Below are 12,276 nucleotides of genomic sequence, written 5' to 3'. Positions count from 1 at the left end.
GTCATAGTGTATTATTCTCATGATGATTTGCTGCAATCTTTTTGCTAATGTTTTGTTTAAATTTTTTGCATCCATATTCTTTAGGAAAATTTGTCTCTAATTTTCTTTCTCTGTTTTGACTCTTCCCAGTTTAGGTACTAGTTCCATATTTATGTCATAAAAAACTGGTAGAACTCCTTCTTTGCCTGTTTTCCCAAATAATTTATAAACTATTGGAATTAATTGTTAAAAAGTTTTATAGAATTCACTTGTAAATCCATCTGCCCCTGGAGAATTTTTTCCTGTGGAGTTCATTGATGGCTTGTTCAATTTCTTTTTCTGAGATGGGGTTATTTAAGTATTTTATTTACTCTTGCTGTGAATCTGGGCAATTTATACATTTTTGTAAATGATCATCTATTTCAGTAAGATTGTCAAATTTATTGGCATACAGTTGGGCAAAATAGTTCCTAATTATTGTTTAATTTCCTTTTCATTGGTTGTGGATTCACTCTATTCATTTTTGATACTGGTAATTCGTTTTTCTTTGTTCTTTTTTAAAATTAAATTAACCAAAGCTTTATCTATTGTATTATTTTAATTAAACCAGCTCTTAGTTTTTTATTAGTTCAATAGTTTTCTTAATTTCAATTTTTTTTAATCTCTCCTTTGATTTTCAGAATTTCTTATGTGGTATTTAATTAGGGATTTTTAATTTGTTCTTTTTTCTAGCTTTTATAGTTGCATGCCCAATTCATTGATCTCCTCTTTCTCTATTTTATTCACATATGCTTTTAGAGATACAAAATTTCCCCTAGAACCAAATTTGCTTCATCCCATAAGTTTTGGTATGTTTTCTCATTATTGTCTTCTCTTGGCTGAAGTTATTGATTGTTTCTATGACTTGCTGTTTAATCTAATCATTCTTTAGGATTAAATTATTTAGTTTTCAATTAATTTTAATCTATCTTTCCATGAATCTTTATTACAAATAATTCTATTACATCATGATCTGAAAAGCATTCATTTAATGTTTCTGTCTTTCTGCATTGGATCATGAAGTTCTTATGCCCCAGTAAATGGCCAGTTTTTGTGTAGGTGCTTGTACTGCTGAGGAAAAGTATATTCCTTTCTAACCCTGTTCAATTTTCTCCAGAGGTCTGGCATATCTAACTTTTTAAAAATTCTATTCATCTCCTTAACTTCATTCTTGCATATTTTGTGGTTAGATTTATCTAGTTCGTAGAGAAAGAGGTTGAAGTCCTCTAGTAGTGGACTTTTACTGTCTATTTCTTTTTGTAACTTTTTAAACTTCTCCTCTAAGAATTTGGATGCTATACCAGTTGGTGCATATATGTGTAGTAATGATAGTAATTACTTCATTGTCTATGGTGTCTCTTAGCAGGATGTAGTTTCCTTGCTTATCTTTTTAATTAGATCTATTTTTGCTTTTGTTTTCTCTGAGATTAGGATTGCTGCCCCCTCCTTTTTTTTACTTCAACTGAAGCATAATATATTCTACTCCAGCCTTTGACCTTTACCCTATGTGTATCCCTGTTTCCAGTGGGTTTCTTGTAAAGATCATATTGTAGGATTATGTTTTCAATCCATTCTGCTATGTAGTTCCATTTTCTGGAAGAGTTCATCCCATTCACATTCACAGTTATGATTATCTTTCTCTCCATCCTATTTCTCTCCCCTCCATTTATACTTTTATTTCTCTCTTCTCCCTTTCCCTCATCAAAATAATTTTGCTTTTGACTACCACCTCCTTAAATCTTCCCTCTTTTCTATCAGCCCCCCTCCCTTTGCTTTCCTTTTTTTCCCTTACTACTTCTTCCCTCCCTTCTATTCACCCCCTCCCTTTTCTTTCTATTTTCCCCTCCTACTTCCTATAGGACAAGTTAGATTTCTATACCTAACTGAGTATGTTATTCCCTCCTTGAGCCTAATCTGATGAGAGTATGTAATGGCAAGCAAAGTGGGACTTTTCACTGTTTTTTTTTTCCTTTTGGAATGCATCTCAGCACTAAAGCAATCAAGTGCCTTTGATTGAGTCTTGCCTTTGTTTCAATCAAGAATCTTTGATTGAATCGAAAGTCTTTGATAACCTGCTTAAGTCAAAAGAAAGCCTAAGTCACATGAGTTTAAGTCTCATGGTTGTGATGCTTTCTGACCATGAAGAAGTTTATATATACTCTGAGGTTAGCATTTTGCTTCAGGGGATCACTCATTGGAAGTGTTCCTGTGATTTGACCAGACAAGACTGGGTAGCTGTTAAGGAGCCCCCAGCTTTAAAAACCCAGAGGTTGGTGCTTCTCTCTCTGGTAATTATGTATGTATTGCTATGGACAGACAGTTAGAAGCCCTGTCTGCTGATTTGGGTCATTTTGCTCTGTTTATGTAATTTCTGTTTGTGTTTTCTCTGAAGTTCATGGTGCTGACTTTTTCCCTTGAACTAAGTGAATTACATATGTATGTTTAGTTAAAATGACATTGTAAACCCCTTAAAGTTGCTTTCCTTAGAAAAGCAGATCAAAGAAGCTGTACTAGCAGCCCTCTTGTGTGCTGGTGTTAATTTGCCTTACACAGACACAATAGCTGCAATTACCATTGTTGTAATAAAGTTCAAACAATGCTCACGTCCCTCCCTCCTCCTTTTGTCTTCTGCCATTACCATTCCTTTTTACCACTTAATTAGGTTTTTTATCATTACATCAAAATTAACTTAAACCTACTCATTCAGTTTATGTATATCCTTTCCAAATATCATAATAAAGATATAGTTCTCAAGAGTTATAAGTATCATCTTCCTATGTATGGATGTAAACAGTTTGTCCTTACTGAGTAACATTTTTTCTTCTTTCCTTTTTACCTTTTTATGCTTCTTTGACTCTATTTGAAGATGATATTTTCCCTTGAGCTTTGATCTTTTCATCAAGAAAATCTTAAAATCCCATATTTCATTGAGTGTCCATCTCCTCCCCTGAAACATTATGCTCAGTTTTGCTGGATGATTGATCCTTGGGTATAATCCAAGCTCCTTTGCTTTACAGAATATCATATTCTAAGCCCATCGATCTTTTAATATAGAAGCTGCAAAATCATGTGTAATCCTAACTGTGGCTCAACAATATTTGAACTGTTTCTTTCTGTCTGCTTTCAGTATTTTTTCCTTGACCTCATAATTCTGGAATTCGCTACAATATTACTTGTTGTTTTCAATTTGGGATCTCTTTCAGGAGGTGATAGTAGACTATTTTACACTCTGGTTCTCAGACCTCAGGGAAATTTTCCTTGGTGATTTCTTGAAAGATGCTTTCCAAGCTCTTTCTTTTTGATCATAGTTTTCAGGTAGACCAATAATTCTTAAATTACCTCTCCTAGATCTGTTTTCCAGGTCAGTTGTTTTTCCAATGAGGTATTTTATGTTTTCTTCTATGTTTTTTCATTCTTTTGATTTTGTTTGACTGATTGTTGATGTCTCATAGAGCCATTAGCTTCTACTTGCCCAATTCTAATTTTTAATGAATTGTTTCCTTCAGTTACCTTTTCTACCTCCTTTTCCATTTGGCCAATTCTATTTTTAAGGAGTTGTTTTCTTCAGTGTGTTTTTTCCCAGTTTGTCAATTGTATTTTTAATTTTTTTTCTATAATGTGTGCTCTTTTATTTGAACTGCTCATAATTCAGTGTGCAGGTAAAACTCCTCCCCTTCCCCAGGTTCTGGCAACAATATCACAAAACTCTCAGGGAAATTGTAAAATCTTCCTTTGTATCTATATTGGGGGCAGGAAGGGAAGTTAGGGAGCCTTTTAATATGGCTGGTGGTTTTTTTTAAAAAGGAGCAAGTATTGAGGCAGGAGATAAAAAAGGCTTTTTTTAAGGATTACATAATTTACATGTAAAGCCATACTAGTACCTTCCGTCCTCCCCACCCCATTTGTATTTCTGTTACATAACTCCTTTACTCTAGCAGAAGACAGCCTTCGTAGAGGCTTATAACTCTGTAACAATGCATTATATACTATTGGGAATGACTATTAAAAACAAAAAAACAAAAAAGACCCCAAAAAACAAATGTACCATCAGAGTCCTGAAGATGCACTGTAGAACTTTGGAGATGTTTGCCTCCAACATACTTAGACTACTCATCGCCTTAACCATTCCAGTTTTTAAATCCTGAGTCAAGCACCAAAAAAACCCAAACAAACAAACAAACAAACAAACCAAAAACGACAACAAAAAACAAATAAAGCCATTCCAATCTCATGTCTTTTGGGGGGCAATTATCATGTCATATCCTTTGACAAAAAATTTAAATAACACAAATAGCCATTTAGAAGTATTTGTGGTAGATAATGGAAGGCCCAGATTCATTATACTCCTGCTTGCTGTTCTACAGCTGCTAGGAGGTGGAAAAAGATGCTGGGATGGAGCCTCCAATCCAGACACAACATTTGCCCTCAAGTGGGGCAATGATCTTGAGTTTCATTGTTCTGGGAGCTAGGGCTATCATCTCCTTCTGCATCCTGTCAGCAATGCCTGGGTACATGGTGGTATCACCAGACAATATGATATTGGCATACAAATCCTTACAGATGTCAATATCACACTTCATGATTGAGTTGAAGGTGGTTTCATGGATTCCACCGGATTCCATACCTAAGAAAGATGGTTGAAAGAGAGCTTTTGGCTATCCGAACCTCTCTTTGCCAGTTATGATAACCTGACGATCAGGGAGCTCATAGTTCTTTTCTAGAGAGGAGATAGATGCAGCAGTAGCTATCTTCTGCTCAAAGTCTAGGGAGACATAGCACAGTTTCTCCTTAATGTTATGCATGATTTCCCTCTCAGCTATGGTAGTGAAACTGTACCCTTTCTCAATCAGGATCTTCATGAGGTAATCTATCAGATCACAGCCAGCCAGATCCAGATGAAAGATGGCGTGGGGAAGGGCATAACTTTCATCGATGGGTACAGTGTGGGTCACAACATCACTGGAGTACATCACAATACCAGTGGTATTCCCAGAAGCATACGAGAGCTGGTCTGAATATTTTATATGTGTGGGTCCTTTTCCTGTTTTTATGATCTTTTTGGAATATAGACCTTGTAGTGTATTTGTGGATCAAAAGGTATGCACAGTTTGGTTGCCCTTTGGGAATAGTTACAAATTTCTCTCCAGAATGTTCACAATGCCACCAACAATGCATTAGGGTTCCAATGTTCCCACATCTTTTCCAGCATTTATCATTTTCCTTTTCTGCCATATTAGCCAATCTGATGGGTATGTGTTTGTACGTCAGAGTTTTTTTTTTAATTTGCATTTCACTAATTAATACTGATTTAGAGTATTTTTCATATGATTCTAGATAGCTTTAAATTCTTTTTTTGAAAACTGCCTGTTCATATCTTTGACTATTTATCTACTGGGGAGTGCCTTTGTAATAATCTAAGTGAGAGAGGTCATGAGATACTGAACTGTGGTCATTTCTATATGAGTGAAGAGAAGGGGTCAAATGTAAGGAATTTTGTGAAGGTAGAAATGGGCAAATTTGACAAGTGTTTGGATATGTAAAGTGAGGGGGTGGGAGAAACTGAGAAAGATGGCAACCTTATGAACCTGAGTGACTGTCATATATATTGTGTCTACAATAGAAAAGAGAAATTTGATAGAAAGGTATGTTTTGAGGAAAAGTTAATGTATTCTGTAGGCAATTGGTATTGGAGGACTGAAAGTCAGTAGAGACTGAGGCTAGACTCACCTACAAAGAGATGAAAGTTAAAACCTGCTAAGGGAGCTAAAAGAGGAAGTCAAGAGAGAAAAAGAGACTGGGGAACAGCCATAGTTAGAGGGTGTGATGTAGATGCAAAGGAAACAGAGGATGGGTTATATAAAATATAAAGGGAATGAGGAAATCACAATGTGAGAAAAAGTGAGTCAGCTCACATTTGCTAAGTGTCTTCTAAATGCTATCAACTGTGCTAAGTTCTTGAGTTGCAAAGAAAGGATAGAGGCAGATCTTGCTTGTGAAATCACAATTTAATGAGAAAAACAGCATAAAGACAGCTATATGCAAAAAAATTGGAGATAATATAGGGAAGGCACTAGCAGTAAGGGAAATCAAAGGAAAAATAGTACATACAGGAAGAGATAATATCTGACAATTTTAAATTCAGCATATGTCAAGAAGGGGGCAGCTTAGTGGCATAGTAGACAGAGTGCTGGGGCTGGAGTTAGGAAGACTAATCTTGAGTTCAAGTCATTCCAGTATCTTTGCCAACATATCCCATATAAGGTCATGAACGGTTGGACACAACTGAACAGCAATAATAACACTTGTCAAACAGGGTGAGGACTGAAAAAAAGGCCACCAAATATTGCAATTAAGAGATCATTGATCCAGTTCACAGTTCTACCCATGGTGAATTGCTGTCCCATTTTTTCCACATTCCCTCTAAAATTTGTCACTTTCACTTTCAATCATTTTAGCCAAATTGATAGGTGTAAAATGATATCTCAAAGTTGGTTTAATTTCCATTTCTCTAGCAAATAATGATTTAGAGCTTTTTTATAAGCCTATACATTATTTTTTTTGGTCAGAAAGCTACCTGTTCATATTGCTTGACAATTTATCAATTGGAAAATAACTCATATTTTTATAGATTTGACAAAGTTCTTTATGTATTTGAGATGTGAGACCTTTAATTGAAAATCTATAAAAATTTGGGGCAATTTTCTGCTTTCTTTTTGATCTTGGCTACATTGTTTTATTTGTACAAAACCTTTTTAATTTAATGTAATCAAAGTTATCCATTTTACACTTCACATTGCTCTCTCTCTATCTTATTATTCAGAAATTGTTCTCTTATCCATAAGTCTCATAGTTAATATATTCCAGGTTCTTCAAATTTTCTTGCAATACCTATCTTTATATTCAGGTCATATATCCATTTTGATCTTATCTTGGTAAATGGTGTAAGATATTGGTGTCTGCCCAGTTTCTGCCTGATAGCTTTCTAGCTTTACCAACACTTTTTTTTACCAAATAACGAATTCTTCTCTCCAAAATTTAAGACTTTACACTCATCAAATACAAGGTTACTATATATATTTGCTACTGTAAATTATATGTCTATTCCACTGATCTACCTTTCTATCTCTTTTCTTCATTCATTCATTCACTCATTCATTTATCCATCCATCTATCTATCTATCTATCTATCTATCTATCTATCTATCTATCTACCTATTTCTTTTGGGAAGGGAGAAACCAGGGCAATTGGGGTTAAGTGAATTGCCCAAAGTCACACAGCTAGTAAGTGTGTCAAGTCTCTGAGGCCAGATTTGACCTCAGGTCCTCCCGACTCCAGGGCCAGTGCTCTACTCACTGTGCCACCTAGCTGCCCCTACATTTATATCTCTTAGCCAGTCCAGATAGTTTTGATAATTACAGCCTTATAATATAGTTTAAGATCTGGTACTGCTAAACCTCCTTCTTTTACAATTTTTTATTAGTTCCTTTGATATCCTTGACTTTGTGTTCTTCCAAATGAATTTTGTTGTTTTTCTCTATTTTAGTAAAATATTCTTTGGTAATTTGACTAATTGATTAGCTGATATAACCATTTTGGAGGGAAATCTAGAATTATGCCCAAAGAGATTTAAAACTGCCTATACACTTTAACACAGCCATACTACTATTAGATCTGTTTCCCAATATTATTAGGGGGAAAGGAAAATAACCTATATGTTCTAAAATATTTATAGCAGCCCACTTTGTGGTGGAAAAGAGCTGGAAATTGCAAGGGGGCCTGTCATTTGGGGAATGGCTGAACAAGCAGTGGTACATGATTGTGATAGAATACTACTGTGCTACAGGAAATGATGAGTACAATGATTTTAGAAAAACATGGATAGACTTGCACAAAATAATGAAGAGCAAAATGAGCAGAACCAAGAGAACATTGGATGCAGTAAGAACAATATTATTTTAAGAATAACTTTGAGGGAATAAGTCATTTTTACTGTTATAAATACCCAAATTAATTACAAAGGACACATGAAGGAAAATGTTATCTGCATCCTGAAAAAGAACTGATAAATGGAAGCATATATAGAATGCTTTTACACACACACACACACACACACACACACATATTTGTTTTTAATGGTAGCCATCTCTAGGGCAGTGAGGAGAAAAGAAAAAAAAGGAACAAAAAGGAAAGTTACATGATAAATTTATTATATATTTAAAAGGAATAAGAAATTATACATAAATTTAAAGTTTTTACAATCATTTTTTCTATTCTACTACATTATGGAACTACTTATTTTGTTTCTTAAGTTCAGAATAAAATAAATATTTTAAAATTTATTTAGTATTTTATTTTTCCTCAGTTACATATAAAAACAATTTTCAATATTTGTTTTTAAAACTTTGAGTTCCAAATTCTCTCCCTTCTTCTCTCCCCACCTCCTGTTATTGAGAAGGCAAGTAATTCAATGTAGGTTAAACATGTGTAGTCATGCAAAACATTTTCATACCAGTTCTGTTGTGAAAGAAAACATAGACACCCTTCTCCCCCCCCCCCAAAAAAAAAACCAAACAAACCTCGAGAAAAAGAAAGAAAGTTAAAAAAAGTATGCCTCGAGCTGTTTTCAGACACCATCAGTTCTTTCTGTGGGGTTGGATAGCATTTTTCATCACAAGTCCTTCAGAGTTGTCTTAGATCATTGTATTGCTGAGAATAGCTAAGTCATTCACAGCTGATCATCTCGCAATATTGCTGTTAATTTGTACACAGTACATTTCACTCTTATCAGCTTGTTTAAATCTTTCCAGGTTTTTCTGAGAGCATCCTGATCATAATTTCTTGTAGTACAATAGTATTCCATCATAATTACAGCCATATTTTGTTCAGCTATTCCCCAATTGATGGGCATCCTCTCAATTTCCAATTCTTTGCCACAACAATAAGAGGTTCTATAAATATTTTTGTAACATAGGTCCTTTTTCTTTTTTTATCCCTTTTGGGACAAAGACCTAGTAGTGGTATTGCTAGGTCAAAGGGTATGCGTGTTTTTTTTTAGCACTTTGGCATAGTTTGAAAGGGCTCTACAGAACAGTTGAATCAATTCACAACTCCACTAACAATACATTTGTCTCATTTTCCCCAAATCCTCTCCAATGTTTGTCATTTTTTCTGTCCTTTTAGCCAATCTAGAAGGTAAGAGGTTTTAATTTTTATTTTGAATTTCGATAGTCATTAGCGAGAGCATTTTTATATGGCTATAGATAGCTTTGTTTACTTCATCTTAAAATTGTTCATATCTTTTGATCATTTATCAGTGGTGGAATGGGCCTTATTTTTACAAATTTGACTCAATTTTCTTTATGTTTGATAAAAGAGGACTTAGAGAAATGTGCTTCAATTTTTTTCAGTTACTCTTGCTTAAAGTATTTCCCTCTCCTCTGAAGTTTCCCTCAGGATAGCTGGCGGTCTAGCAGTGGTCGTTAGTTGAGCCGGCCCCCCCAGCAAAGCGCCCCCCTCCTCCGCCGGCACCCACCGCCACCAGTTTTATCTGGTCAAGCGAATGATTAGAGATCTTGGGGCCTAAAGGATCTCAACCTATTCTCAAACTTTAAATGGACCTCGGTTGCTGTATGACATGACACCCGATGCCATCCTTCCCATTGTGGCCCACTGCTCTCTCACTGGAAGGCCCCTAAGATGATGTCCTGAGGAGGAAAAATAAAAAGAAAGGGGTGGGGTGGGAACAAGAGGGACGTAGGGGTGGGATGAGGGGAAGAGCATGAAATACTTGAACCTCCGTCACTGAATCTCAGTGTGAAGTACGAAAAAGAAAAACTGACTTCCAAGTACATACTGTCAGGGGGCTCATCTGACCCTTCTCCAACCCAGATCTACATCACCCTAAAATCAAGACAAAATGGAGAAATGATCGATACATTTGGACTCGACTTAGCTATGGCAGACATCAGGAGTAGAATATTGAATGGAAAAAGAGTGATGCCTCCTGGATGGAGGGAGGGAGGGAGGGAGACACACACACATACATACACACACAGAAAGAGAGAGAGAGAGAGAGAGAGAGAGAGAGAGAGACGGACAGACCAGACAGACCCAGAGATAGAGATAGAGATGTACAGTCACATACAGAGAACTGATGGTGTAACTCTTGAGTAGAGATTAAAGCCAATTCTCTGTCACTCTATTTGTCTGACTTTTTACTTTGCTGTAGTTTATTTTCTTTTAGGCAGTGAACCCAAAGCAGAAATGTGTTTTTTGTAACCTCACTTGGAGAAAAGGTATTCTATGATTTGCCTTCTGGGTAGAGGGATAGAGGACTGCAAATAAGGAAGGAGAGAATTTGGAATTCTGAATTTCCTTTCTCTTCCTCCCTCCCCCATTCCATTTTTCCTTCACCTACCTGTATAGTATCTATTTTGTATTCTGTATTTTCCAATGACGTATACAAACGATTTTAACATTCAAAAACAATAAAGTATTTCCCTCTATCCTGCCCACATTTATTCTATTCTCTCTCTCTCCTCCCGGTCCCTCCTCAAAAGTGTTTTGCTACTGTCTACACCTTCCCCCAATCTGTCATTCCTTCTATCCACGCCCCTTCTCTTATCCCTTTTCTCTCCTACATTCCTTTAGGGTAAGAGATTTCTATACTCAATTGAGTGTGTATGTTATTCCTTAATTGAGCCAATTCTGATGAGAGTAAGGTTCACTCACTTCCACTCACTTCACCCCCTCTTGCCCTCTACTGTAAAAGCTTTTTCTTTCTTCTTTCATATGAGATAATTTATCCCATTCTACCTCTCCCTTTCCATTTTCCACAGCACATTCCTGCCTCCCCCTTAATTTTATTTACTGTTTTAGATATTATTCCTTCATGTTCAGCTCACACCTGTGGCCTTGATCTGTATGTACTGTTTCTAACTGTTCTAATAATGAGAAAGTCCTTCTGAATTACAAGAACCACCTTCCCATGTTGGAATGTAAACAGTTTAACCTTTTTAAGTCCCTTATGATTTACCTTACCTGTTTGCCTTTTTATGCTTCTCTTGAATCTTGTGTTTGAAAGTCAAATTCTCTATTCATCTATGGTCTTTTCATCAAAATGCTTGAAAGTCCTCTATTTCATTACTTGTCCATTTTTCCTCAGAAGAATTATACTCAGTTTTGCTGGGTAGGTGATTGACTCTTGGTTGTAATCCTAGCTCTTTGTCATCTGGAATATAATATTCCAAGCCTTTCAATCCTTTAATGTAGAAGCTGCTAAATCTTGTGTTATCCTGACTGTGGCTCCATAATACTTGAATTGTTTCTTTCTGGCTGTTTGAAGTATCTTCTCCTTTGCATGGGAGCTCTGGAATTTTTCTGGGAGTTTTCATTTTGGTATGTCTTTCAGGAGGTGATCAGTAGATTCTTTCAATTTCTATTTTATGCCCTGGATCTAGAATATTACAGCAGGTATCCTTGATAGTTTCTTCAAAGATGATGTTTAGGCTCTTTAAAAAAACATGGCTTTCAGGTAGTCCAACAATTCTTAAATTCTCTCTCCTCGATCTAATGTCCAGGTCAGTTTTTTTTAATGAGATAGTTCCTATTGCCTTCTATGTTTTTTTTTCATTATTTTGGTTTTCTTTTATTCCTTCTTGATTTCTCATAAAGTCAATTAGCTTCCATTTACTCAATGCAAATTTTTAAGGAATTATTTTCTTCAATAAGCTTTTGTACATTCTTTTCCATTTGGTCCATTCTACTTTTTAAGGAGTTTGTTTTTCTTCAGTGAATTTGTGTGCCTCTTTTTCCATTTAGCCAATTCTGTTTTTTAAAGCATTCTTCTTATCCTCATTGGCTTTTTTAACCTCTTTTGCCATTTTAGCTTAGTCTGCTTTTAAGGAGTTATTTTCTTCAGTATTTTCTGTGTTTCCTTTACCAAGCTGTTGACTCATTTTTCGTGATTTTCTTGCATCACTCTCATTTCTCTTGCCAATTTTTCTTCTACCTCCCTTACCTGATTTTTAAAATTATTTTTGTGCTCTTCTACAGCCTGAGACCAATTCATATTTTTCTTGGATGTAGGAGCTTTGACTTTGTTTTCTTCTGAGTGTGTGTTTTGATCTTCCTTTTCACCATAGTTAACTTTCCATAATCAGAATTTTTCTGTTGTTTTCTCATTTTCCCAGTCTATTTCTTGACTTTTAACTCTTTGTTAAAGTGGGGTTCAGCTTCCAGGGTGGAGAGACCACTGT

General features: G+C 35.6%; 1 pseudogene; it reads right to left on the bottom strand.

Moving 5' to 3' along the window:
* Positions 1–4,316: 4,316 nt before the first annotated feature.
* Positions 4,317–5,227, bottom strand: LOC118844318 (annotated as a pseudogene).
* Positions 5,228–12,276: the final 7,049 nt, after the last annotated feature.

This window comes from Trichosurus vulpecula, chromosome 3 (assembly GCF_011100635.1).
Source record: "Trichosurus vulpecula isolate mTriVul1 chromosome 3, mTriVul1.pri, whole genome shotgun sequence".
NCBI lineage: Eukaryota > Metazoa > Chordata > Mammalia > Diprotodontia > Phalangeridae > Trichosurus > Trichosurus vulpecula.
Note: the sequence above shows the minus strand (reverse complement) of the source record. Positions and strands in the feature narration are given on the sequence as shown.